Genomic DNA, 27,112 nt, shown 5'->3' with positions numbered 1-27,112 from the left:
CAGAACGAGAACAACAAAATCATAAATCCCATAATGCTTTGCACAGCATCAGGGGAAAAAAGCCCGGGCAGTTTTCTTCTGTGCAGCTAAAAATGAGGCTTGTATAAGAGAAACAAAGTTCTGATGCTGTGAAACTGTTAAAGAAACACAAAACCTTTTCAGTGCTGTTGAGTCGATTTTTAGTCCGGAGGTTCACTTTAACTCATTAGGCCTTAAAGATGAACTGTGACCAAGGATAAACTTCATCCCAATCAGTAGCAGATTCCCCTTTTCCCATGACAAATCTTTACCTTAACTCAAATAGATCATCAGAGATGTCTGTATGGCTGATATTGTGGTGAAACCCCTCCTACAGTGCGATGTCAGTACCTACAGTAGTTCTCACTGCCAAAATTGTAAGGAGGCTGGCTGGTATCCTACTATTTTGGCAGTTAAAGAGAAACTCCAACCAAGAATTGAACTTTATCCCAATCAGTAGCTGATACCCCCTTTTTACATGAGAAATCTATTCCTTTTTCAAAAACAGACCATCAGAAGGCGCTGTATGACTGATATTGTGGTGAAATCCCTCCCACAAGAAACTCTTGAGTACGTACTCCTGGCAGTTTCCTGTCTGGGAACCTTGCTGCATTGTGGGAAATAGCTGTTCACAGCTGTTTCCAACTGCCAAAAAAACAAGCAACAAAAACAAGCCAACAGTAAAAATGTCAACAGTAAAAATGTCAACATGTAATAAATGCCAGCGTGTAAATCAGGGATTTAAAAGATTTTACAATCGGCGAACACTGACTAAATCATTTATACATAAATATTGTAAAAATGAAGCACTTTTTTATTACATTATTTTCACTGGAGTTCCTGTTTAAACTGCTATTCAGGCAGTGCTTTTGAAAACAAAGAAAGGGCTGAGAATACCCCATGAGATGATCAACTAATCCAAAACCTGTCAGTTCTGTCAGATTTTAACTGCTTACTTTTTCGCTGGAGCTGTCCTTTAACAGGTACTATAATCAACTGTTTAATTCTGGTTCATTAAACTTTGGACTATCACCTGACAGGACGTGCCAATGGTAGAGCAACATATAAGATAAATGGCTTACAAATGGGAAAATCAGACTTGGAGAAGGACTTGGGAATACTGGTTGATGTTAAATACTCGTCTTCAATGCCAAGTAGCATAAAAGCATAAAATGAGAAATACAATCACAAGCAGTGCTGCTTGGATACCCCTTTTTAAAATCCGGATTGGATTCAGATCCGGATACCCAAATGTCCGATCCGGGTTGGATATCCGAGTTCAAACTTTTCTATTCCGAATCCGAATCGGATATCCGACCCCAGTATCCGGGGTATCCGGGCGGATTCAGATATCTGGCTAGAAAAAATGGACGTGGCCTTTACATTGCTTTAAAAACGTTTTTTTAGGGTAAATGAGGCATGTAGCATCATTATTTTTAAAGGGAAACACTAATTGATGATGTAAGGACTTAAAATCCCCCCCCCCCCAAATAAAAAAAAAATAATGGCTGTCAATTAACATCAGGACTAGATTCCAGACAGACAGCGGTCGTGCAGCCCACATTGTGTCCTAAGGGCCCTTTCACACCAGAGGGATTTTTCGGCGTTTTAACGCCACGGCTGAAGTTGGCGTTTTGCTAGGTAAAAGAAAGTCCATAGACTTTCATTTTACCTTTCACATCTAAATCGGCGTTTTGGAGCGTTGCGTTTCAACGCTCCCAGGAGCTTTTTCAGGGCTGTTAACAGCCGAAGTTGGCTGTTGGCGTTTCAATGATAGTCAATGGAAAACGCCAACTTCAGCCTTTTCAAAGCCTTTTCAAAGCGTTTTACAGCTATCTTGTTCACTTATTTTTATAGAAGAAAAAAAAAAAGGACGTTTTCATATGGGCTGTAAAACTCTTTCAAAAGGCTTTGAAAACGCTTTGAAAACGCTATGTATTGGCGTTAAGCAAAAGGCTGACTTTCAGCCTTTTCTACCGCAGCCTCTAGTGTGAAAGAGCCCTAAGTCCAACAGCACAACTGGGACATGGCAGTTTTCGGCCCAGACACCTCAAAAAAAATTACGCAGTAATTGTGTTTTGGGTTAAATATAGGTGGTATCAGCACAGCAGCAGTGGCCTGTGGCACCCTGGCGGTGGGAGCAGCAAAGGCAGCAGGAGCAGGGCAATGCAGCAGCAGCAGTTGTAACGTCTGCCAGGAGCATGCCGGACGTGGCACTTGGCAGTGGCACGTGGCACTTGCAAAGTGTCACGTGCAAAGTGCCACCTGCCACATGCAAAGTGCCACGTGCAAAGTGCCATCTGCCACGTGCAAAGTGCCACATGCAAAGTGCCACGTGCAAAGTGCTACGTACAAAGTGCCACGTGCCTAAGTGCAAAGTGCCGCGTGCAAAGTGCCGCGTGCCAAGTGCAAAGTGCCATGTGCCACCACCTGCCACGTGCAAAGTGCCACATGCCAAGTGCAAAGTGCCACGTGCCAAGTGCAAAGTACCATGTGCAAAGTGCAGAGTGCCAAATGCAAAGTGCAAAGTGCCAAATGCAAAGTGCAAAGTGGCAAGTGCAAAGTGCCAAGTACAAAGTGCCAAGTGCAAAGTGCCAGGTGCAAAGTGCAAAATGCCACATGCAAAGTGCCATGTGCAAAGTGCCACATGCAAAGTGCAAAGTGCCACGTGCAAAGTGCCACGTGCAAAGTGCCAAGTGCCACGTTACATGTGCCAAGTGCCAAGGGCCGCGTGCCAAGTACCAAGTGCCGAGTGACAGTCAGATAGCAGAGGAGAGGACACTAATGGTCACACTGGCACTGCTCAGCAGCACAGCAGTTCTGTAGTAAGGTAACACAGTAGTACTATAACAACTACTAGCACAGACTGCAGTACTACAGTACTAACTACACAATAACACAGTAATCCTATCCCCTAATCCCTAACCTAACCTATACTGTAGCTAGCTAAGGCTAATAGCTGGCCAGCAGGCAGCAGCTGGCCTGGTGGTCTGTGCACAGGCTCAGCACACACACAGACACATAGCAGCTGCCTGCAGCCCAGCAGCACAGCACACACAATGAAATCAAGCTAATTAACAATATAACAATAGTGTAGTGATAGTGAAGGGGTTAATCACTGAACAGCTTTAGGTTTATCACTGTATACAGCACTTGCTTAGCCAGCAGCACTGGAGCATGTCTCTAAGTGAGCATTAACAAGCAAGGACAAAGTTTCTCATCATGGCATCCCTCCTTATTATACAGGGGGGCCTGGCCAGGGTTCCTTTCTGTGATTGGGTGCCAGGGCTTAGGCTGGGAGCCCTCTGATTTGCTCAATGAGGCCAGGTGGGGCTGGCCAGGGTTCCCTTCTGTGATTGGTTGCTAGGGCTTCTGCTGGGAGCTCCTGGGAGCCCTCTGATTGGCTCAATGACGTCAGGGACGTCATCTCCTTAGTTACAGTATCGCAACAGTCGGATTTCTGTGGATATCCACGGATATCCGGATAGCCTGCCAACTATCCGCAGGTAGCTATCCAGATCTGGGCCCAGGTATTCGGAATCCGAATCCGAGCGGATAGCTGAAAAAGTTCGGATTATCTAAGTAACCCGAATATCCGAAATCTTGCTGAGCAGCACTGATCACAAGATGCCCTCTACCATACTCTATGGCTCAATTGGAATGATGTGGTCGATACCCTTGAGCCACACTCACCCCTGTCCCTCCTTTCCTCCACCCTTTTTCCTTCCCATTCCCTCCATAAGGTAAACTTTGTTTATTTCATAAGCATATCAAGGTTTCTCGCCGTTTCTGATGAGCAACACTGTATACTCCCCCTGCGTGGGGCTAGATGATATCATGTTGACCTTGTTGTACATGCTTTATACAATTAGAGATGGCCCGAACAGTTTGCATGCAACTTCAGTGGTTCGCGTTCACGATTGAACGCGAACTTTATGGCGGTTCAACCCGCCCCCTATATTACATAATTAGGGTCAACTTTGACCCTCTACATCACAGTCAGCAGGCACAGGGTAGCCAATCAGGCTACACTCCCTCCTGGAGCCCTCCCCCCTTATAAAACGCAGGCAGCGTCAGCCATTTCACTCACTTGTGTGGCTGCAGTAATTACAGAAGGGAGAGAACCTTGCTGCTGCTGACAGGGAAAGCTTAGTTAGGCTCTTGTGTTAGGCTTGTTAGGTTGCTCCTTCTTGCTGATCTTATTTGCTAAAAAGCACTCCTCATCCTCAACAGCTCTTTTGAGAGCTAATGTTGTTCTTGTGATCTATTTTTGTGTGTGTGTGTGTGTGTGTGTGTGTGTGTGTGTGTGTGTGTGTGTGTGTCCCACAGACACTTGTGTTGCATGTACAGCCTTGGTAATTCCTACTGTGCCACTGCCAAGGCCCAGCACATTCAGTAACTACCTGTGTGTGTGACAGGCAGCTGCACATTTGTAATAACAATCACTGCATACCCACCTGTTGTTGTTGTTCAGTGCACCTACCTACCTACCTACGTGACTGCACCTGTTCAGGGTAGGCCTCCAATTTAGCATGCAATGTGATTTGTGCCCTTAAAATGCTGCTTTGCGCCAAATCCCGGATTTTTCCCCGGGACTTTTGGCATGTATCCCACTCCGCCATGCCCCCCTCCAGGAGTTAGACCCCTTGAAACATCTTTTCCATCACTTTTGTGGCCAGCATAAATGTTTCTAGTTTTCAAAGTTTGCATCCCCATTGAAATCTACTGCGGTTTGCGGAAGTTCGTGCAAACCGAACTTTTGCGGAGGTTCGCGCCATCTGTTTGTGAACCGAAAATTGGAGGTTCGAGCCATCTCTATATACGATGAATAAACACCCTTGAAACTAAAATCTCAAGATGGCTAAGGGGTGACCTGATCAACATGTATAAATACATCAGCTTGGCAGATGAGTTTTTGTACCTAGGCATGTACAAGCTTGGACAAGGGGACATGATCTGCGTATGGAAAAAAAAGGTTTAGACATCTGTTTAGGAAGGTGTTCTTTACAGTAAGAGTTGTTAAAATATGGAATATTTTACCTCAGAAAGTAGTTATGACACATTCTATGGGCTTGATTTACAAAGCGGTGCTAACCTACTTAGCACGTCTAAAGTCTTTAGACGTGCTAACCAGGGTGCTAAGTAGGTTAGCACCGGATTTCTCAATCAGATCGCACGCTAACCTTGCGCGCGCAAAGTTTTACGTGCGCAAAGTTTTATGCACGCTAAGTTCCATAGGCTTTAATGGGCACTTTGCGCAGTGCGCCCTGCACTCGTTTAGACGTGCTAAGGGGGTTTTCACAGGCGTGCTAATAGTTAGCACCGCTTTGTGAATCAAGCCCTATATCTTAATTTAAAGTGGATCCAAATTAAAAATACAAGATTTAAGATATAAAATCTATTTTCTAAATTATAATAATAAATAACAGCCTTTTTTCAGCTGCATGATGACAAATATAAAATATTTTACATTTATTGGAGGAACCCCTCCCCTTCCTTTCATATTGCCGGGACAGAATCTGGCAAACTGGTGGAGTAGGAGGTGTCCGGTAAAGGAGGAATTGCTAATGGCTGCCACCTGTATAACCCTAGTTATGAAAAGAGAAGGGTGAAAAGCATGCACTGAAATGCTCATAGGTTTGAAGGAGTGTTTATTTATCTTTGTATGTGTCAGAGTGGTGCAACTAAATATTTTGAATTAAAAAAATGTTTGGTTTGGGTCCGCTTTAAGAGGATGCTTTCCTTGCATTGAAGGGCATCTGTGCCTATAATTACTAGTTATTTTTCCAGCAAAGTTGATCCAGGGATTTTATCTGACTGCTACCTGGAATCAGGAAGAATTTTTTTTCCCGTTAAAGGTTAATTGGTCCAAACCTTAAAAGGATTTTTTTTTGTTTTTGTTTGTTTTTTTGCATTCTCCTGGTTAAACTGGGATACAGTATATGGGGGTGCAGGAGAGGAAGGCATCTAATGCCTATCTATTTATTTATTTTCATGTTGGACATAATGGATTTTTTTTAACCTAACTACAGTAGGTAACCATGGATTTTTCTCAGCAACTGAATGAAGATCTGAAAATGAAGCTGATGCCTACACACCAGCATAAAGGCTATATAATTCTTGTGGCTTACAGTTCCCACTGTCACACCAGTGGAGATGTCTGCATTTTGGCAAGCACCGGTAGTTGCTGACTTACCAATGACACTGATACGAAAGGCCCAAGCATGTAAAATCGATAGTGTGGGAACAATACATTTAAAATATATCTTGTCATTTTTAAGAAAATCGATTTTAAAAAACTGGTAAAATGACATTTTGCTGTGGTACACTGAGGGCACAGAGTGTCAGAGGTGACACAGTGTGGGGCTAAGGTGACACAGAGGAGGGCACTGAAGCCACATGGAAACAGAGGTGACACAGGGGGGGATACTGGAGGCACATAGGGCAAAGAGTAGGTACAGGGGACAGAGATGGCATAGTATTTTGACTGATGGACAGATTCAGGTTAAGAGCAAACCTACAGCCCCTTATTAACGGGGGACTACCTGTACTGTGTAAGATGCAGCACTACAGTCAATAGTAATAAATACCAAGGAGAAAAGCGCTACACCTTTTAAATACAAGCACTATGAGCGCCTGTCAAGTGGAAGACCACGAGGGTGAATCGAGTGGCGTACCGTTCTGTAGCGGTATTGGAAGTGCACACCAGTCCGCGACAGCAGGGGAACTACAAGAGCCAGCTGGTGCCCAACTAAACGAGGGAGAGCTCGTAACCAAACTCTAAGCTGAAATTGAAGAACGCAATCTGTGAGTGCAATTGGTTTGTATACTACAATAAATGTGTATGGTTTTACGCTATGTAAGGCATTTGTTTTAAGGTCACACTATTATGGAAGTCAGAAGTAAGCAGCACACGCTGGTTGTTTGAAGAGGAAGATCCTTTGGTATCAAGTCTGTAATCCCATATGGTGGGGGGCGGCCTGAAGTGTCCCAAAGTGCTACTAGACCTGAGTGGAGGTCTTTGTATCCGGTGAGTGTCAGCTCACAGGGTGTTGGTGGAGGTAGTAGGAATTTGCTGAAGAGTACATGAAGATCATAGTGAAAAACGACTTCTAACAGATGTGGAATGTGCATGGACTCTATAGAATTGGTGTGTCTTTTGCCCACAATATGGTGGTTGTGTAGTCACTACCTTCTGATTAGAATACTACAGTCAATGGTACTGCTCACCCAAAAAAAATGTATTTCTATAGCGTACTAATCACCTCACATGTAATGTGAATAGTGCCATTAGAATGCACTTAATGCATTGCTTTAATGACAACACGCACTTTACCCTGTGCAGTAATGCTACACGTTACTACGCACAGGCAGTAATGCATACAGTGTGACTGAAGCCAGAATAAAGTTTCAATGTTTATTTGCAAAGTTTTGTCATCCCATGGAACTGCTTACACAACAAGTAAAGTCTGGAGACTCTTTCTGTCTGCTGCCTTAAGAATGTATAGAAACAAGGACGGATGTTTACAGTGCAGGAAATCTCCAATATCCCATGCATCAAGAGTTCAATAACGAGATGACAGGGAAAACAGAACACAGAACCAACAATGGAAGAAAATACCAATAAATCCATATAAAGTGACTTCCAAGAGGTGATAAATACAGCTTAACAACACTATTGATGGTCAGTGCAGAGCAAGGAGAAGGGGTCAAACAGAGTAAACACTCACTCAAGCATTGAAAATGGCTGAGGACACAATAATAACTCAGTATGTTTGGTCTAGAAGCAACACAGGAAGCTTTTTCAATGCGAGTATTTCTTTGACATTGTCACTGGACTTAAAATGATTGGAATCAATGCATTCCTTGACCCTGGTAGAAGTTGCCGTCTTACCTTGACCCACACAGTCATCAGAGTCTAATTCTTCTAAAAACAGCACTGTCTATACATATATATATATATATATATATATATATATATATATATATATATATATATATATATATACATATATACATATATACAGTATAATATTTATTGGCAATGTTTTTTATTTTACAACTGAAACAAGAATTAACTTTCATGCACAACAGAGAATTACTGTGGATATTGTGCTCCACCGGACCAGGTACACCTTTGGTTCAGCCCCTCCATGATGCCAGCCGCTATTCCAGAAGTAAGGGCCGCCATGGCCAGACGCTTGTGTGACAGCCAGATTAACTTGACCAGCCTTGCCGAATGCTGCCTAGGAGTCAGGACCCACCACAGAAATAAATTCTACTGCATCTTTTGAACTGGAACACTTTGGCCAGCACTGCCAGATATCAGCAATCGGGATCCTCAGCAGCGTCAGCTATCACAGCCGAGAACTGGGTCATCACTGTCTAGCCTTCTCCTCCCTCTGTTCCGCTGTATTTCCTCCCCCCTTCCATGTCTCCTTAGGGATTACAGATGATTGCCAAGTGTGACTGGTGGCGCCGTAGTATGGCCTCGGCTCTCGTCTTTCAGACATTTTCCTCCTCATTCTCACCATCCAACACCCCCCATTCACGAATCTGTATGAGCCAAAACCAAGTCCAAGTACGAACCCACTTTTGTCCTTAGCAAGATTATTGATTCTGATTCTGTCACCGGGGAATAAACATTATGGAAAGCCTGGGTATGTATTTGCCTTTGCCTACCACATGGGGGTCGGAATCAGTCACGTGGCTGTAAATTATTCCTGAAACAAGCAATTATATCACTTTAAAAATCTCCTCTAGTGAATACTTTTTTTTAAAAGGAAGACTTTGTGGTCATAGTCTCTAGTTGTCATCAGGGGCGTTTCTAGGGTCCCTGGAGATCAGTGGCACCTGTGGGCACCAGGAGGGGAGGTCGGCAAAAAATGGGCGTGGCCATGCGGTGAGTGGGCGTGGCCATGGGTGGGGCCAAATGTACATGAACTTAGCAGCGGTGTAAGCTACGGATAACGGGCCTGCCCATCGAAATATTGGACGGAGCCCCCTGTCCTTTATTTCGATCATTTACAATCAGTATAGGCATAGATCAAAGATGTATACGCACATACAATTTTGATTGGTCAATCACTGACCCCCAATTTCCCACCCCCGTGCAGTAAGTGGGCCAACAGACAATGAATTTTATGAACAGAGCTAAAATTGGCTAATCAAAATTGTATGTGTGTACCAGGCTTTACAGCTAATACTGTACATACTGAAAGTAGCAGGGATCAGCATACAATACAGCTGGTTTACAATCAATAAAGGCACAGAGTAACACCTTACACTGTACACACTGGAGGTAAATCAGCACACAGTGCAAGCACTAGAAAACAGCGTATACTGTACATACTGTAGGCAGCAGAATTCAGCACACTGCAGCTAGCGTGCCAAAAATATGACGATCACGTTGTGTGGCGTGCTTATCGCGCCGCACCAAAAAATGGGTGGGCCATGGACCAGAATATAGGTGTGGTAACGGGTGGAGACAAATTTACATGAACCTAGCAATGGTGGGACATCAGATTAGGACAGTGGTGGCGAACCTTTTGGAGGCCGAGTGCCCAAACTGCAACCCAAAAGTCACTTACCGGTATCTATCGCAAAGTGGCAACAGCAATTTAAACTAAATACTGTACAAACGTTTTAACTCATACATGAACATTATGGAAAATCCAAGTTGAAAATAAACTGTGAAGATAAACAATTTCATCCATCCTACTCCTGAAAAATGTATTCAATTTTTTAGAACCTCCCAGTTTTATTTTCTGTTTTAAAACGCTAAAAAAGTAGGTTTAATGCTATTGTCTCATATGATAAGGATTCAGCTTTTCCCATAGTCTCGCAGTTAGCAATCATGTGACCCCCAACAAGACATATTCAGCAATCATGAGGCCCCCAACAAATCAGGAGGCCCCCAACAAGACAAATTCAGCAATCATGAGGCCTCCAACAAATCATGAGGCCCCCAACAAGACAAATTCAGCAATCATGAGGCCCCCAACAAGACAAATTCAGCAATCATGAGGCCCCCAACAAATCATGAGGCCCCCAACAAGACAAATTCAGCAATCATGAGGCCCCCAACAAATCATAAGGCTCCCAACAAGACACATTCAGCAGTCATGAGGCACATAAATAGACAGCATTTCACATAAATAGGCAGAATGCCCCCTTAATATGGTAGCCCCCCCAAGTTAGGTAGTGAGTGACAGGGACCCCCAGGTTAGCTAGTGAGTGACAGGCGCCTCCAGTTAGGTAGTGAGTGACAGGGACCCCGATAGTGAGTGACAGGGAGCACCTTTAGGTAGTGAGTGAGTGCCAGGGAGCCCCTTTAGGCAGTGAGTGAGTGCCAGGAAGCCCCTTTAGGCAGTGAGTGAGTGCCAGGAAGCCCCTTTAGGCAGTGAGTGAGTGCCAGGAAGCCCCTTTCGGCAGTGAGTGAGTGCCAGGGAGCCCCTTTAGGCAGTGAGTGAGTGACAGGAAGCCCCTTTAGGCAGTGAGTGAGTGACAGGAAGCCCCTTTAGGCAGTGAGTGAGTGACAGGAAGCCCCTTTAGGCAGTGAGTGAGTGACAGGGAGCCCCTTTAGGCAGTGAGTGAGTGACAGGGAGCCCCTTTAGGCAGTGAGTGAGTGACAGGGAGCCCCTTTAGGCAGTGAGTGAGTGACAAGGAGCCCCTTTAGGGAGTGAGTGAGTGACAGGGAGCCCCTTTAGGGAGTGAGTGAGTGACAGGGAGGCCCTTTAGGGAGTGAGTGAGTGCCAGGGAGCCCCTTTAGTGAGTGAGTGCGTGCCAGGGAGCCCCTTTAGTGAGTGAGTGCGTGCCAGGGAGCCCCTTTAGTGAGTGAGTGCGTGCCAGGGAGCCCCTTTAGTGAGTACGTGCCAGGGAGCCCCTTTAGGGAGTGGGTGCGTGCCAGGGGAGCCCCTTTAGGGAGTGAGTGAGTGCCAGGGGAGCCCCTTTAGGGAGTGAGTGAGTGCCAGGGGAGCCCCTTTAGGGAGTGAGTGAGTGCCAGGGGAGCCCCTTTAGGGAGTGAGTGAGTGCCAGGGAGCCCCTTTAGGGAGTGAGTGAGTGACAGGGAGCCCCTTTAGGGAGTGAGTGAGTGCCAGGGAGCCCCTTTAGGGAGTGAGTGACAGGGAGCCCCTTTAGGGAGTGAGTGAGTGACAGGGAGCCCCTTTAGGGAGTGGGTGCGTGCCAGGGAGCCCCTTTAGGGAGTGGGTGCGTGCCAGGGAGCCCCTTTAGGGAGTGGGTGCGTGCCAGGGGAGCCCCTTTAGGGAGTGAGTGAGTGCCAGGGGAGCCCCTTTAGGGAGTGAGTGAGTGCCAGGGGAGCCCCTTTAGGGAGTGAGTGAGTGCCAGGGGAGCCCCTTTAGGGAGTGAGTGAGTGCCAGGGGAGCCCCTTTAGGGAGTGAGTGAGTGCCAGGGAGCCCCTTTAGGGAGTGAGTGAGTGACAGGGAGCCCCTTTAGGGAGTGAGTGAGTGCCAGGGGAGCCCCTTTAGGGAGTGAGTGAGTGCCAGGGGAGCCCCTTTAGGGAGTGAGTGAGTGCCAGGGGAGCCCCTTTAGGGAGTGAGTGAGTGCCAGGGGAGCCCCTTTAGGGAGTGAGTGAGTGCCAGGGGAGCCCCTTTAGGGAGTGAGTGAGTGCCAGGGAGCCCCTTTAGGGAGTGAGTGAGTGACAGGGAGCCCCTTTAGGGAGTGAGTGAGTGACAGGGAGCCCCTTTAGGCAGTGAGTGAGTGACAGGAAGCCCCTTTAGGCAGTGAGTGAGTGACAGGAAGCCCCTTTAGGCAGTGAGTGAGTGACAGGGAGCCCCTTTAGGCAGTGAGTGAGTGACAGGGAGCCCCTTTAGGCAGTGAGTGAGTGACAGGGAGCCCCTTTAGGCAGTGAGTGAGTGACAGGGAGCCCCTTTAGGGAGTGAGTGAGTGACAGGGAGCCCCTTTAGGGAGTGAGTGAGTGACAGGGAGGCCCTTTAGGGAGTGAGTGAGTGCCAGGGAGCCCCTTTAGTGAGTGAGTGCGTGCCAGGCAGCCCCTTTAGTGAGTGAGTGCGTGCCAGGGAGCCCCTTTAGTGAGTGAGTGCGTGCCAGGGAGCCCCTTTAGTGAGTGCGTGCCAGGGAGCCCCTTTAGGGAGTGGGTGCGTGCCAGGGAGCCCCTTTAGGGAGTGGGTGCGTGCCAGGGGAGCCCCTTTAGGGAGTGAGTGAGTGCCAGGGGAGCCCCTTTAGGGAGTGAGTGAGTGCCAGGGGAGCCCCTTTAGGGAGTGAGTGAGTGCCAGGGGAGCCCCTTTAGGGAGTGAGTGAGTGCCAGGGAGCCCCTTTAGGGAGTGAGTGAGTGACAGGGAGCCCCTTTAGGGAGTGAGTGAGTGACAGGGAGCCCCTTTAGGGAGTGGGTGCGTGCCAGGGAGCCCCTTTAGGGAGTGGGTGCGTGCCAGGGAGCCCCTTTAGGGAGTGGGTGCGTGCCAGGGGAGCCCCTTTAGGGAGTGAGTGAGTGCCAGGGGAGCCCCTTTAGGGAGTGAGTGAGTGCCAGGGGAGCCCCTTTAGGGAGTGAGTGAGTGCCAGGGGAGCCCCTTTAGGGAGTGAGTGAGTGCCAGGGGAGCCCCTTTAGGGAGTGAGTGAGTGCCAGGGAGCCCCTTTAGGGAGTGAGTGAGTGACAGGGAGCCCCTTTAGGGAGTGAGTGAGTGACAGGGAGCCCCTTTAGGGAGTGAGTGAGTGACAGGGAGCCCCTTTAGGGAGTGAGTGAGTGCCAGGGAGCCCCTTTAGGGAGTGAGTGAGTGCCAGGGAGCCCCTTTAGGGAGTGAGTGCGTGCCAGGGAGCCCCTTTAGGGAGTGAGTGAGTGACAGGGAGCCCCTTTAGGGAGTGAGTGAGTGACAGGGAGCCCCTTTAGGGAGTGAGTGAGTGACAGGGAGCCCCTTTAGGGAGTGAGTGAGTGCCAGGGAGCCCCTTTAGGGAGTGAGTGCGTGCCAGGGAGCCCCTTTAGGGAGTGAGTGAGTGACAGGAGGCCCCTTTAGGGAGTGAGTGAGTGACAGGGAGCCCCTTTAGGGAGTGAGTGAGTGACAGGGAGCCCCTTTAGGGAGTGAGTGAGTGACAGGTAGCCCCTTTAGGGAGTGAGTGAGTGACAGGTAGCCCCTTTAGGGAGTGAGTGAGTGACAGGGAGCCCCTTTAGGGAGTGAGTGAGTGCCAGGGAGCCCCTTTAGGGAGTGAGTGAGTGCCAGGGAGCCCCTTTAGGGAGTGAGTGAGTGCCAGGGAGCCCCTTTAGGGAGTGAGTGAGTGCCAGGGAGCCCCTTTAGGGAGTGAGTGAGTGCCAGGGAGCCCCTTTAGGGAGTGAGTGAGTGCCAGGGAGCCCCTTTAGGGAGTGAGTGAGTGCCAGGGAGCCCCTTTAGGGAGTGAGTGCGTGCCAGGGAGCCCCTTTAGTGAGTGAGTGAGTGAGTGAGTGACAGGGAGGCCTCTCTCTAGCCGCCGCCGCTCCCTCCCCTACCTCTCAGCAGACCTCAGGATCAGCGGCGACCCGACCAGATGTACGAGCGGGCGCTGGACGCACCCGCTCGATATGCGGAAGTGATGTCACTTCCGCATATCAGTGCGGGCGCTGGGTCCTAGCGCCCGCACGATTGGTCGCCGGCTCGCCGCCTGATCCTGAGGTCTGAGACGCGGCTGCGGCGGCTGGAGGGAGCCGCTGACAGAGGGGGCAGCGGCGGCCGGGAGATCCGTGGCACCCCAGGAAAGATTGGGGGCACGTGCCCCCCTAAAACAGGGCTAGCGACGCCCCTGGTTGTCATGGATTTGAACAGCTGCAAACCAGATAACCACTCTTTTAAGCAAGTCCTACAACCAGATAGTAGATCTTTAGGTAGGTAAAATGACTGTCCATCCTTAAATAAATAGACCCCTAAGTGTCCAGCTAGTAAAACTCAGCGTACTTTCCTGAAGAATTCTTAGCAGGTTCCCAGTCAATACCAATATTTCTCACTTAGTTTCTGTTCAAACTACGCAGATCATAAATAATAACAAAATCCAGAAAGACGATGAGAAGCGTTGCAAGATGTAAACTGAAAATACAATTTTAAAAAGTTATTTCTCCAACTTACTGTTCCCGTGCCGGTCTAAAACTCTCCCAGGCTTGGTGCACTGCTATGCCTGAAATGAAAACCATTCTGTTAAGGTTGCTAATCTTTTAGGGCCTTGAGCTGTACCAGAGATTTAAAGCAGTAAAATTTGCAGCAACACCTATGGGATTCTATATAAAACAACAGAACAAGAGCCCGAGGTGTAGAAATGAGAAAAAAAAACAAAGCACAAGTATCGGTTTAATATATGAAAAAGCTCTTGAAGGTCCTTATAGGTTTCAACATAATCACCATTCACTACTGAAAGCATTTCAGCACCAAGTATATTTTCTCTAAAATGCTCTTTAGAAAGAAATGTAATTTTCCTTTGGAAATGTTTTCCTTACTTGAAACAAATTGCTAGGCACAATCAGATTTTGGCACAGGAGGAAATTGGCATCAGAACCACTAAGATTCACATCTGACAGAACATAATTGGTCCAGCGGCTGCATTAAATAATTCACAAATGAAATATATTATTGGTTCCAAGGTTTTTTCACCACTGAGCGAAATGAAGAAAATCATGGTAATACTTTCTTTCATAAGATTTATTTTTTTCTGGTATCCTGGGCATAAGCTAAATAATCAGCCATAAAAGATCTCAGAAGCGCACTCGTACTTGCCATTATGTAAAGCGTATCGTGCAGACATTTTTTTAAGAACCTTGGAAGAAGGCTGAGCATCCTTGAATGTATTAGGAAAAAAAGGCAATACAATACAATTATATGTGCTGAACTGTATAATATCATAGACGGTAAACCGCATAACGCATGAGATGATGCCAAGGTGCAGTCTGCTAGAGCATCGGAATTGATGACATCTCTGATAATGGCTTTCTGGCAGTCAAAGTTGGGAGGCCATTAGTGATTCTGATGTTCTAAAATGTGAAATCCATCAGTTGCCTTCTCACTTTTAAGTCTTTTGTGGCCAATTTGTAGATATGGGACTCTTCAACTCCGAGAGGGAGCAGCCAGATGTCCACTTATTTGCAGTTGTGTGTGGTCTGGTATTAGTCATGGAGAGAATCTGAAGACAAGGTATTACCTAAACAACTTGTTATGTTTTCAGGTTATCTATTTGCAGTGTTTGTACCTGAGTCTTTACTTCTCATGGGCGGTGCTACACTGGGGCACTGCCCCCCCCCCCTACCCCCAGGAATCACTGTGCTCTCCCCTGAGTCTTCCCCCACTGCTCAGTAACATACATGTTTCGAGGGTCGAGCATACAGTGAACAGGATAGGGTCAGTAAACACTCTCCATGTCAGCCTGAGTATATAGAAGCATTAAGTAAGCCAAGGGTCTTTTGACATAAATATCTCACAAGCCTTGCAAGATCCCTTGTAATTAAAGTGTACCTGAACTCAGAACGTCTTCTCTGCTCTAAAAGATGCATAATAGCCTTCAAACACAAAACATTTCTTTGTTACAGCTGATACAAACCCTAAAATAAATCTGGACTGCTTCTACTTCCTGATTCATGGAAGCAGATATATTGTTAACAGTCTGTGCTTTCAAATGAGCTTATCTGCCATCTCTGCCATTAGCAGTCATGTGACACAGGGAGAGATCAAATTACAATTTGTGATTAGACACAAATGAGAGAAAATTAGACAGGCTATACTCTCTTAATACATAAAGGGTGCATTTCTCTCTGTTTCCTTCTGCCCTGTGCAAGAGTTCAGGTCCACTTTAACCTTTCGATGACCACAGTGATTAACCCCCCCCCCCCCTAAAGACCAGGCCTTTTATTGTGAAAATGGCCACTGCAGCTTTAAGGCCAAGCTGCCGGGCCGCACAACACAGCACACGAGTGATTTCGCCCCCCCTTCCCCCCACCAACAGATCTCTTTGTTGGTGGGGTTTGATCGCCCCCCAGTTGTTTATTTTTTTTATTATAAATATTTACAGTCACTTTTTTTTAATAAATATGTATTTTTTCTCCCTTCCCCAGCCACCTTCCCTCCCCCAGCCAGCCTATCACAACGATCAGCTGTGATAGGCTTCAGCCTATCACTGCCGATCGTTCTTTTGTGCCCCAGGGGGACAGCCGTGTCACACGGCTATCCCCAGTACAGAGCTGCTGCTGATCGCAGTGCTGTACATACTAATTGAACGGCGATTATGCTGTCCAACAGTCTCCCGAGCGGCGATTGCTGCTCGGAGACTGAAGGCAGGTCGGAGCTCCGCCCCCAAGCAGGAGATGTGCACGCACCCTGCACCCTGCGCGTGATCTCCTGCAGTAGCTGGCCACAGGACCTGACGCCTATTGGCGTTAGGCGGTCCCGAGGCTGCCGCCGCGTTCACGCCCATTTACATGACACGGCCGTCAGGTAGTTAATGTATTAGGAAGACATTTATATTATTATAAATAGCCTGATTCAAAACTTCCTGTCTGTAAAATTCAAGCTCTAGTCTCCATCAGTGCTTAGCTACTAAGATAAGGAATCACACACACACTGTGTTTGTCGCGTACATACAGAAAGGGCGTCAGGAGAAAAGGGCGCGTGGTGTAAACGATAAGCGGTAATAGCGTTTACAAATAATGTTTTAAAAATTACCCCGCGACACAAAGCAGGTATTTTAAAAACTTCCTTCCCCTTTAAATGGGCAACACGCTCTATTAAATACCTAGGAGTTCATATTCCAGCCAACCTATCGGAACTCAACCATCTAAATTACATCCCCTTGCTGGCCAAAATAATTTCTGATCTCCAAAGTCGGTCCAAACTAAAAATCTCCTGGCTAGGCAAGGCAAATGTTTTCCAAGCTATCCCAATAAACATTCCAAAAGAATTCTTTACCAAACTCAGAAGCTCAGTCATTTCCTTTCTTTGGGGAGGTAGAAAATCACAGAGCCACTTCAACTTGTTCATTAGACCTAAACCTGAGGATGGACTGGGCATCCCGTTTCAAAAAATACCACGAGGCTAATTGATTCTAATTCTTGATATATTCCACAACGGTGCACAAAAGTAATGGGTCCCTATCATAACCTCAGATTCCCCGCTAGATCCTAGAGCTCTTCTATGGACTAATAAAAATCTCAGACCACCCAGGAACGTACTACCTTTCTGGGTCAAGGAACTATTATGCTGAATACACACGTTGAGATTTCCCGTTCGATTCCCGGGATCGAACGGATCGAATCGATTATTTCCAACATGCTCGATTCGGATTTCGATCGTTTCTGCCGTCGATTTGGCATACTTAACATGCAAATCGACGGCAGAAACGATCGAAATCCGAATCGAGCATGTTGGAAATAATCGATTCGATCCGTTCGATCCCGGGAATCGAACGGGAAATCTCAACGTGTGTATTCAGCATAAGAGGGATGGGACAGGGCGAGATCTGCTTATAACTTATCTTCAATTCCCAGTCCCCTAAGTAGCATCCTAGATAACCCGCAATTTAGCCTATATGTTCACGCCCCTCGGTTCATGGGTAGACAGAAATGCCTGGCCTCAGATTAGACATTGTATTTCTGGGCGCTCCCTGGCCGCACCCGAAACATGGGCTGTCAAGGAAATCCACACAAACCCCACCCCCCCCTCCCCCACCCTCAATGTCTTGAAAAACTTCAATTCCAGGGGTTCTACAGAGACCTATCTAAAGTTGGGAACGTACATAGAGATCTCACATTCTCCGAACGGCTCTGTTCCCTACAGGACAAACCTGAACACATGATTTCGCAGGTCTACTCTATCCTGGTCAGCTCAGTTGGGGAGATCAATCTCAGAAACATTCAAAACAAGTGGCATAGCGATTTTGGTAAAACTTTAGACCCTGAAGATTGGGAAAAATCTTTCACCCTCTTCCACAAATCTTCTCCTTCAGTTCTCGCTCAGGAGAGAAACTATAAGATCTTCTCCAGGTGGTACAGAGATCCCCAAACTCTACATAGATTCGACCCTCAGACACCCGATATTTGCTGGAGATGTTCAATCGTCGGTTGTTACAATAAAAAATGTCAGTTAAAGGGACACTTAAGCCAGAAAAAAAAAATGAGTTTTACTCACCTGGGGCTTCTACCAGCCCCCTGCAGCAGTCCTGTGCCCTCGCAACCACTCACTGCTCCTCTGGTCCCCCGCTGCCAGCTAGTTTCGTTTTTGCCGACAGGCCCCTCAGGACTGGCCACGCGTAGCTTTTTCCGCATTCCCGCCTGCAATTAGCGCTATTGCGGGCCGCAACACGTACAAAAATACGTTGCCGCATTACAAACGCGTATTTTTGCGTATTTTTGTACGTGTTGCGGCCCGCAATAGCGCTAATTACAGTCGGGAATGCGAAAAAAGCTATGCGTGGCCAGTCCTGACGGGCCTGTTGGCAAAAACAAAACTAGCTGGCAGCGGGGGACCAGAGGAGCAGTGAGTGGCTGCGAGGGCACAGGACTGCTGCAGGGGGCTGGTAGAAGCCCCAGGTAAGTAAAACTCATTTTTTTTTCTGACTTAAAGAGAACCCGAGGTGGGATTTACTTATGCTTGTGGGGCACAGAGGCTGGTTGTGCACACTAACACCAGCCTCTGTTGCCCCATGGTGTGCCTCCAAGACCCCCCTGCGCACCGCTATACCCCTCGCAGTGCTGGTGACACGCAGCGTGTCGCCAGCACAATGTTTACCTATGCGGCGTCAGTCAGCGCCTCTCCCCCGCCTCCTCCATATCGGCGCTACCCGCCCGCGTCCCTTTCCTCCCGCTGATTGGAGGGAAGTGACGCGGGCGGGTAGCGCCGATACGGAGGAGGCGGGGGAGCGGCGCTGACAGACAGCGCATAGGTAAACATTGGACGGGCGACACGCTGCGTGTCGCCAGCACTGTGGGGGGTATAGCGGCGCGCAGAGGGGTCTTGGAGGCACACCATGGGGCAACAGAGGCTGGTGTTAGTGTGCACAACCAGCCTCTGTGCCCCACTAACATAAGTAAATCCCACCTCGGGTTCTCTTTAAGGTTCACTTTAAATATATCATATAGGAGACACACACAGTGATATTTGAGAAGTGAAATGAAGTTTATTGGATTTACAGAAAGTGCGCAATAGTTTAAATAAAATTAGGCAAGTGCAAGAATTTGGACACTATGGTCATTTTATTGATTCCAAAACCTTTAGAACTAATTACTGGAACTCAAATTGGCTTGGTAAGCTAAATGACCCCTGACCTACATACACAGGTGAATCCAATTATGAGAAAGAGTATTTAAAGGCGTCAATTGGGAGTTTCCATGCTCTTTTAATTTTCTCTGAAGAGTAGCAACAAAACAACTCTCAAATGACCTGAAGACAAAGATTGTTCACCATTATGGTTTAGGGGAAGGATACAGAAAGCTGTCTCAGAGATTTCAGCTGTCTGTTTCCACAGTTAGGCACATATTGATGAAATGGAATACCACAGGCTCAGTTCAAGTTAAAGCTCCAAGTGGCAGACCAAGAAAAATCTCGGATAGACAGAAGCAACAAATGGTGAGAACAGTCAGAGTAAACCCACAGACCAGCACCAAAGATCTACAACATCATCTTGCTGCAGATGAAGTCACTGTGCACTTTACACAAGGAGATGCTGTATGCAAGAGTGATGCAGAGGAAGCCTTTTCTCCGTCCACAGCACAAACAGAGCCGCTTGAGGTATGCTAAAGCACATTTGGACAAGCCAGCTTCATTTGGAATAAGAAGCTGTGAACTGATTGAACAAAATTTTAGTTATTTGGGCATAACAAGGGGTGTTATGCATGGAGGAAAAAGAACACAGCATTCCAAGAAAAACACCTGCTACCTGCAGTAAAATATGATGGTGCTTCCATCATGCTGTGGGGCTGTGTGGCCAGTACAGGGATTGGGAATCTTGTCAAAGTTGAGGGACGCATGGATTCCACTCAGTATCAGCAGATTCTGGAGACCAATGTCCAGGAATCAGTGACAAAGCTGAAGCTGCGCTGGGGCTGGGTCTTTCAACACAACAACGACCCTAAACACTGCTCAAAGTCCACTAAGACATTCATGCAGAGGAACAAGTAAAACGTTCTGGAATAGCCATCTCAGTCTCCAGACCTGAATATAATTGAAAATCTGTGGTGTGAGTTAAAGAGAGCTGTCCATGCTCGGAAGCCATCAAACCTGAATGAACTACAAATGTTTTGTAAAGAGGAATGGTCCAAAATACCTTTAACCAGAATCCAGACTCTCATTGGAACCTACAGGAAGTGTTTAGAGGCTGTAATTTCTGCCAAAGGAGGCTCTACTAAATGTTGATTTCATTTCTTTTTTGTGGTGCCCATGTTTATGCACCTGCCTAATTTTGTTTAAACAGTTATTGCCTACTTTCTGTAAATCCAATAAACTTTATTTCACATCTCAAATATCACTGTGTGTGTCTCCTACATAATATATTTAACTGACATTTTTTATCGTAACAACCAACAATTTATACAGGAAAATAATGACGATTAACCTCTTTCCGGCCGCATCACGCCGATGGGCGTGGCCGCGGTGGCAGCCCCAGGACCGCCTAACGCTGAGTGGCGTAAAGTCCTGGGGCCAGCTAATGCAGGAGATCGCGCGCATGGTGTGCGCGCATCTCCTGCTTGGGGGGCGGAGCTCCGCCCCGCCTTCAGTCTCCGAGCGGCTTTTGCCTGTTAGATGGCGTGATCGCCGTCTATTTACATTGTGCAGCGCTGCGATCAGCAGCAGCGCTGCACTGGGGACAGCCGTGTGACACGGCTGTCCCCCTGGGGGACAAGAGAGCGATCGGCTCTCATAGGCAGAAGCCTATGACAGCCGATCGCCGTAATTGGCTGGCTGTGGGGAGGGAGGGAGGGAAGGGGTTTAAAGAAACAGTTGTTTTTTTAAAGTGGCAAACACTAATATTTATTATAAAAAAAAATAAACATGGGGGAGCGATCAGACCCTACCAACAGAGAGCTCAGTTGGTGGGGAGAAAAGGGGGGGGGGGGAATCACATGTGTGCTGTGTTGTGCGGCCCTGCAGCTTGGCCTTAAAGCTGCAGTGGCCAATTTTACTAAAAATGGCCTGGTCACTAGGGGGTTTAGCCCTGCAGTTCTCAAGAGGTTAAAAAGGTTGCCCAAACTTTCGCATTCCACTGTATATGTGTGTGTGTATGTGTGTGTGTGTGTGGGTGTGGGTGTGTGTGTACCTTATAGCCTATCACATTTTTGGATGTGTTTATAGATAATGGCAAGTGGTGTTGCCTGGTTCTCTTTATGTCTACCAGTAGTAAAGATGACTAGCTGCAAGCTCAAGGTGGATCAAACAACGTAAGAATTACAAGGCGAATATAAATAATTTCTTGATCTATCTTCTATTTGTTAACTTTTCACATTACAATGAATTGATTTTTGCCATAGTACTGTCTTTCAGTAAAGTTTACCTTTAAGTACATTGCATTTATTACTTGGCAACTTAATAATGATAAACTAAGTTAAACTGTGTACAGCAAACTGTGCTTGGATAGCGGGGTTAAGAAAAAGGCACTTGCAAAAGATGGAGACCCCCTGGGTCTTTGGCAAGTAGGAGATTTTCTTTTTCTTTGAAGTCCCTTCTTACACGTAACACCACACTGAAGAACAGATGTGGGGTCAACGAGAAAAATGTTGCTGGCTTTAAAACTGAAAGTTAAATTTGGAAATGCTTCTACTTGGGTAAGGATGTTGTGCCAAATCATTACAGACCAGCAGCCCTGGCACCTTCCTCAGATGGTGCTTATCCAAATGTAAACAGACGCAATGTCACATAGTCCATTACCTTCTCCTGTTGATGTAATTCCACCTATTGACATTAATATCCCATCCACGAGGGAACAAATAAAATATTGATATAAACATAATGACTTCACCTTTAGAACATTAATATCTTCCATGCAGAATAAAAGTTGGTCCAGTTATTGTCGTCACTAAGATGGCATAAACGCTTGCGTGACTTGCCCACATGAACCCTGCTAATTTGATGCAGAAGGCTGCATTACTTCATAAACAAATGATGTAGCGCGCTTTTGTTCTCAGTTTTGTGCCGAAAAGTAATTAGATGTTTACCCAAGGCAGTACGAGATTGTCACATGGAATATCAAACCAAGATAGATTACTATAATAATAAACCAGGTAGCACTGAAACGACGGTTAGCAATTTTACAGAAAATTGTATATTTTGTGTTCTCTGCACTGGCTTTATTATCTTCTGTTTACCAAAATAAGCAACATGAGTAATTTGGCTAAAGGTATATGTAGCAGCCAAAACAATTGTGTGCAATCATTTTTGCTGATCGTGACAATTTGGCCCAGCCAAGCAGCATGCAACTTTCTATGGAAAGGTGTGGGGGGGAGGGGGGGGGAGCTGGAGGCTATGCACAACACCTGGTGAAAAAGCAAAAAAAAAAAAAAAAAGGGGGGGGGGGGGGTTGAAAGTCACATTAAAAAAAGGAAGTGGATCAAGTCACCTTGATGAAATTAGGGTGTACAAAAGAAGAGAAGGAGCCCAATATAGTGTAGTTTGTCAGGGTAGGTAAGACAAAAGTAATCATAAAAAACAGGTACTCTCAAACCAGAGTTGCCAAACGCAATCACCTTCAGCGACAGCGAGTGGGGGGAGCGCCAGTCCCATGATCCAGTTAAGAAATGGTTTCTTTTTATATGTGATCATTCCCTCTAAAAATAGAGTCAAATATCTTTGCCCTCCTGAAGAGGGTGACATGTAGTACAGGGGATTGAGAGGCACCCAATTATATATAAAAATATAAAAATGTTAGTAACAATGGGGAAAGGTAAAAGATAAGAGCAGCTTACCTAATAGAAGGGTCTAGGCTTATATGCTTGAAAGTAGAATTTATTGCACAAAACAGATAATGTGTTCCGTGGGCTATATTCCAACTTCCTCAGGTCAGTGCCATGCCTAGGCAACAGTGAAAGTTTTATATACATTTGGGTGCCTCTCAATTCCCTGTACATTAACCACTTGCCGACCGCGCACTCATAACGCGCGTCGGCAAAGTGGTAGCTGTAGGACCAGCGATGCACATCTGCGTCGCTGGCTGCAGGCTAATTAATCAGGAAACAGCCGCTCGCGCGAGTGTCTGCTTCATGTCAATTCACGGCGGGGGGCTCCGTGAATAGCCTGCAGGCCGCCGATCGCGACTCGCAGGCTAAATGTAAACACAAGCGGAAATAAACCGCTTTGTTTACATTTGTACAACGCTGCTAACAGTAGCAGCGTTGTACTAGATCAGCGATCCCCGGCCAATCAGCGGCCGGGGATCGCTGTCACATGACAGGCAGGAGCCTGTTAGAGGCTGCACAGGACAGATCCGTTCCTGTGCAGCCTCCGATCTCCGGGGCAGGGGGGGAGGAGAGGGAGAGGGGGAATCCTGCGGTGGAGGGGGCTTTGAGGTGCCCCCCCCGCCAGACACACGCAGGCAGGAGCGATCAGACCCCCCCAGCACATCATCCCCCTAGTGGGGAAAAAAGGGGGGCGATCTGGTCGCTCTGCCTAATGTTTGATCTGTGCTGGGGGCTGTAGAGCCCACCCAGCACAGATCTCAGTAATCAGCGCTGGTCCTTAAGGGGGGGTAAAGGCTGGGTCCTCAAGTGGTTAAACAAAGAATGCCCGTAAAAACATAAAATCAACAGCTTGATTATCACAACTCTAAAGGTCTAACAGTCCAATTTCTAGCAAAAAATTGTTAGAGCGATCAGACATTCTGATCGGATTGGTTGTGAATAATCTCTGTTGATGGGCACAATCGATTACAAACGAAAAAAATAGTCGTCCGATTGGATTTTCATCAAACCAAAATTTGGATTTTCTTGTTGGTTGTGATAGGAAGCGAAGATTGGTTTATTGATGGTGTAGTGAACGATTTTTCTTCTGATCAGAATTATCTGATCGCTCGAATGATTTTTGGCTAGAAATTGGATCGTTAGTGGCCACTTTAATGGTGATGACCACTAATGATCCAAACTTTTTCATCCAATCTTACCATTTCTATGTAATATAAGGGACTGCCTAAATTGTTCATTCAATATATCCACAAAATTTTCTCTATTATACTACATAGATTTGGTAAAGTTGGATGAAAAAGATTGGATTCACTAACGGTTGAATTTCTAGCAACAAATTGTTCAGGTCGGGATCTCTGCCTCCACGAGCTGGGCGCGGCCGTGCAGTCCGCATAGACGCGAGTGCGGTTGCACAGCTCTAGGGCCTCCCCCGATCCACACTAAAGGAGACAGCTTGTAGCGTGGATCGGGGAGAGGCCCTAGAGCTGTGCAGCCGCACTCGTGTCTATGCGGACTGCGCAGCCACGGCCAGCTCCGGCAGCCATTTTAGTGGAGGCAGAGAGCCCGACCCGGGCTGTGGGGTTGGGAGCCGGCCCGGGGGAACATTGAGCAGCGGGGACCCGGCGGAATGGCACGGAGGGCGCGGATGCCGTCCTCCGTGCATTCAAATTTCACGCAGGTATTTAACTTTTTTTTCCTATTTCGCCTCGTGAGTCCTTTAAGAATCCATGGTGGCCATTGGCTCACAGTGATCACGGGGTCAAGAACCAGTGAAATCGGCTCCTGGCCAGCTCACTGAGCTCTGCTGTCATACTGACAGCATGGCAGAGTGAGCTATAGCGGCGGGAGAGCAGCGCAATCAGTGGTAGCAGCGTGTCGGCGGTGAGCCCGGTTTTTGTACCAGCAGTCTCTGGTCCTTAAGGGGTCAGAGACTGCTGGTACTGAAGAGGTTAAACAATACAGATTGCCTCACTGTCTCGCTGAATCCAATACCTGATACCAGCATGTAACTAGTGCAACTAATCTGAATACTCACCCTGGGTCAGTGGCTTAAAACATTAGAATCATGGGATGAGCAGAAAAAAAACAGATGATTAGAATAAAATCAAAATAATATAAATATGGCAGCCACCATATCCCTTTCACTACAGTGTCACATTTATGGACAGTGAGTAATGTGAGAGGTTATATGTAGGGATGCTCATTTGGATTCTGCTGAATTAAAATTTCTAAGTTTCCAATTGGATATCAGAAAAAAAAAATAGGAAATTTCATCCCAAACACAGAATTCATAACCATTGGACCAATCAGAGAATACAGAATTTTTACGCAAAAACCTGCATTCCGCGGTAATGTTAGACCAATCACAAGACTGATTTTAAATTTTTCCGATTTTTTTTTTCATTTTTTTTGCATTGTCTAATGCACAAAAAAAAAAGGACAAACAAAATACTCCTCATAAATCGGAAATCAGAAAAAGAGAAAATCAAAATCGGAACTTGGCATTGGCGGAAATTGGAATTTACATGGAATTGGAAATGGGCATTTTTGACCATCCCTAGTTATGTGTAGTCTCTGTAAAGATTTGCAAGAAAAATTTTCAATTCTGTATAAATGTGTAAAATAACATAAAATATTGCTACATGACAAGAAGAAGCAATAACGCCAAATAAAGTGCTTGACTGTAAATCTCCTTTATGGTTCCCACACACGATACAATAAAAACGTTTGATTTTCCTGTTTATTCGATCTAAATGATCGAATCAAATGAAAGTTGAAAATATTTTTTTTTCGATCAAGAAATTCAATTTAATTATCCCGTTTTTTCGAGAAAAATCTTATCGGACATGCTGTAAAAATCTCTATATTCGATCTAAACAAACTAAATTATCTAATCAAAAAAAAAAAAATTAAAAATTGTACCATGTATGGCCACCTTAAAGGGACTCCGAGCAGTGCAGAAACTATGGAAAGATGCATATCATTTTAAAGCTCTCTTTCTCCTCTTTCCAATGATATATAAACCGCCACCCTACGCCTTTTAGTTTTCGCTATTTTCGCGATTGAAATTGCCATGGACGCGATTTCAATCGCGAAAATAGAGAAAACTAAAAGGCATAGGGTGACGATTTTGGTGTCGCCAGAAAAAGGAGAAAGAGAGCTTTAAAATGATATCCATCTTTCCATAGTTACTTGTATTACACAGGACGACACTTTCCCCAGTGTCAGCAGCTCCATTCAGCAGAATGGAGCTGCTGACTTTAGGAAAAAGTCGCCCTGTGTAATACAAGTAACTATGGAAAGATGGCTATCATTTTAAAGCTCTCTTGCTCCTCTTTCTGGCGACACCTAAATCGCCACCGTACGCCTTTTAGTTTTCTCTATTTTCGCGATTGAAATCGCAGCCGCGGCAATTTCAATCGCGAAAATAGCGAAAACTAAAAGGCGTAGGGCGGCCGTTTATATATCATTGGAAAGAGGAGAAAGAGAGCTTTAAAAATTATATGCATCTTTCCATAGTTTCTGCACTGCTCGGAGTCCCTTTAAGATGTATGTTGTCTATTCAGAAAGGTATAGTGTGGTATTATGTTCTGGTACCTGGCTCCTTTAAACTATTCATGCTTTAGATGTTAATGTTCAATAAACGCTCGGATTAGAAGGTCGCTTTTTAAGGGTGGAGATGGTTGGGATAAACACTAGGTTCACATTTAGACTGGTTAGTAGGAGTCTAGAAATTCCTGCCAAAAGCGAGATTTTTTTCCTTCTCTTGGAATGCTTGAGGATGGTTGCCCTGGCAACCTCTCTTCCACAGTCAAAGCTACTGATTTATCTAATGTGAAGTAGCGTTTGATCTCTGATAATTATCAATTTCCTTCATACAGCTATTCAATTCCAAATGCTTCATCATAAACAGAGCCAGTTTCACTTCTGTGAGAAAAGATCAGTGAAGATGAGATTCCTAAAGTTCCTATTCTATAACAGCAAAAAGAGAAGGCAACAAAGCCAAGTGTTCCAACATATTTTCTTCTAAAACATCTTCTTGAAGGCTTGTATGATCTCTACTGTTACATATTCATGTTATTTTTACACAATATAAATATAAAGGAAACTGTTTAGCAGGAACATTATTATTTGCAATTCATACATCCTTCTTTTTCACCTGACAGCACCTCGCTAAGATGAAAAGACCATAGACAACAAACAGTGCATAATGATTCAATTAAGTGATTAATTTCAAAC

The 27,112-nt window shown here is 46.0% G+C and overlaps 1 long non-coding RNA gene across 1 annotated transcript in view; it reads right to left on the bottom strand.

Annotated features, from left to right (window-relative positions):
- Positions 1-14,070: 14,070 nt before the first annotated feature.
- The window catches only part of LOC137546021 (uncharacterized), a 108,835-nt gene continuing 95,793 nt past the window's right edge, over positions 14,071-27,112 (bottom strand). Inside the window, exon 3 of the long non-coding RNA XR_011026153.1 lies at positions 14,071-14,127. This is a non-coding gene — a long non-coding RNA (uncharacterized lncRNA). The remainder of the gene's footprint in view (positions 14,128-27,112) is intronic.

Source organism: Hyperolius riggenbachi, chromosome 1, assembly GCF_040937935.1.
Source record: "Hyperolius riggenbachi isolate aHypRig1 chromosome 1, aHypRig1.pri, whole genome shotgun sequence".
Classification (NCBI taxonomy): domain Eukaryota; kingdom Metazoa; phylum Chordata; class Amphibia; order Anura; family Hyperoliidae; genus Hyperolius; species Hyperolius riggenbachi.
The sequence above is the reverse complement of the archived record's forward strand: the minus strand, read 5'-3'. Positions and strand labels throughout refer to the sequence as shown.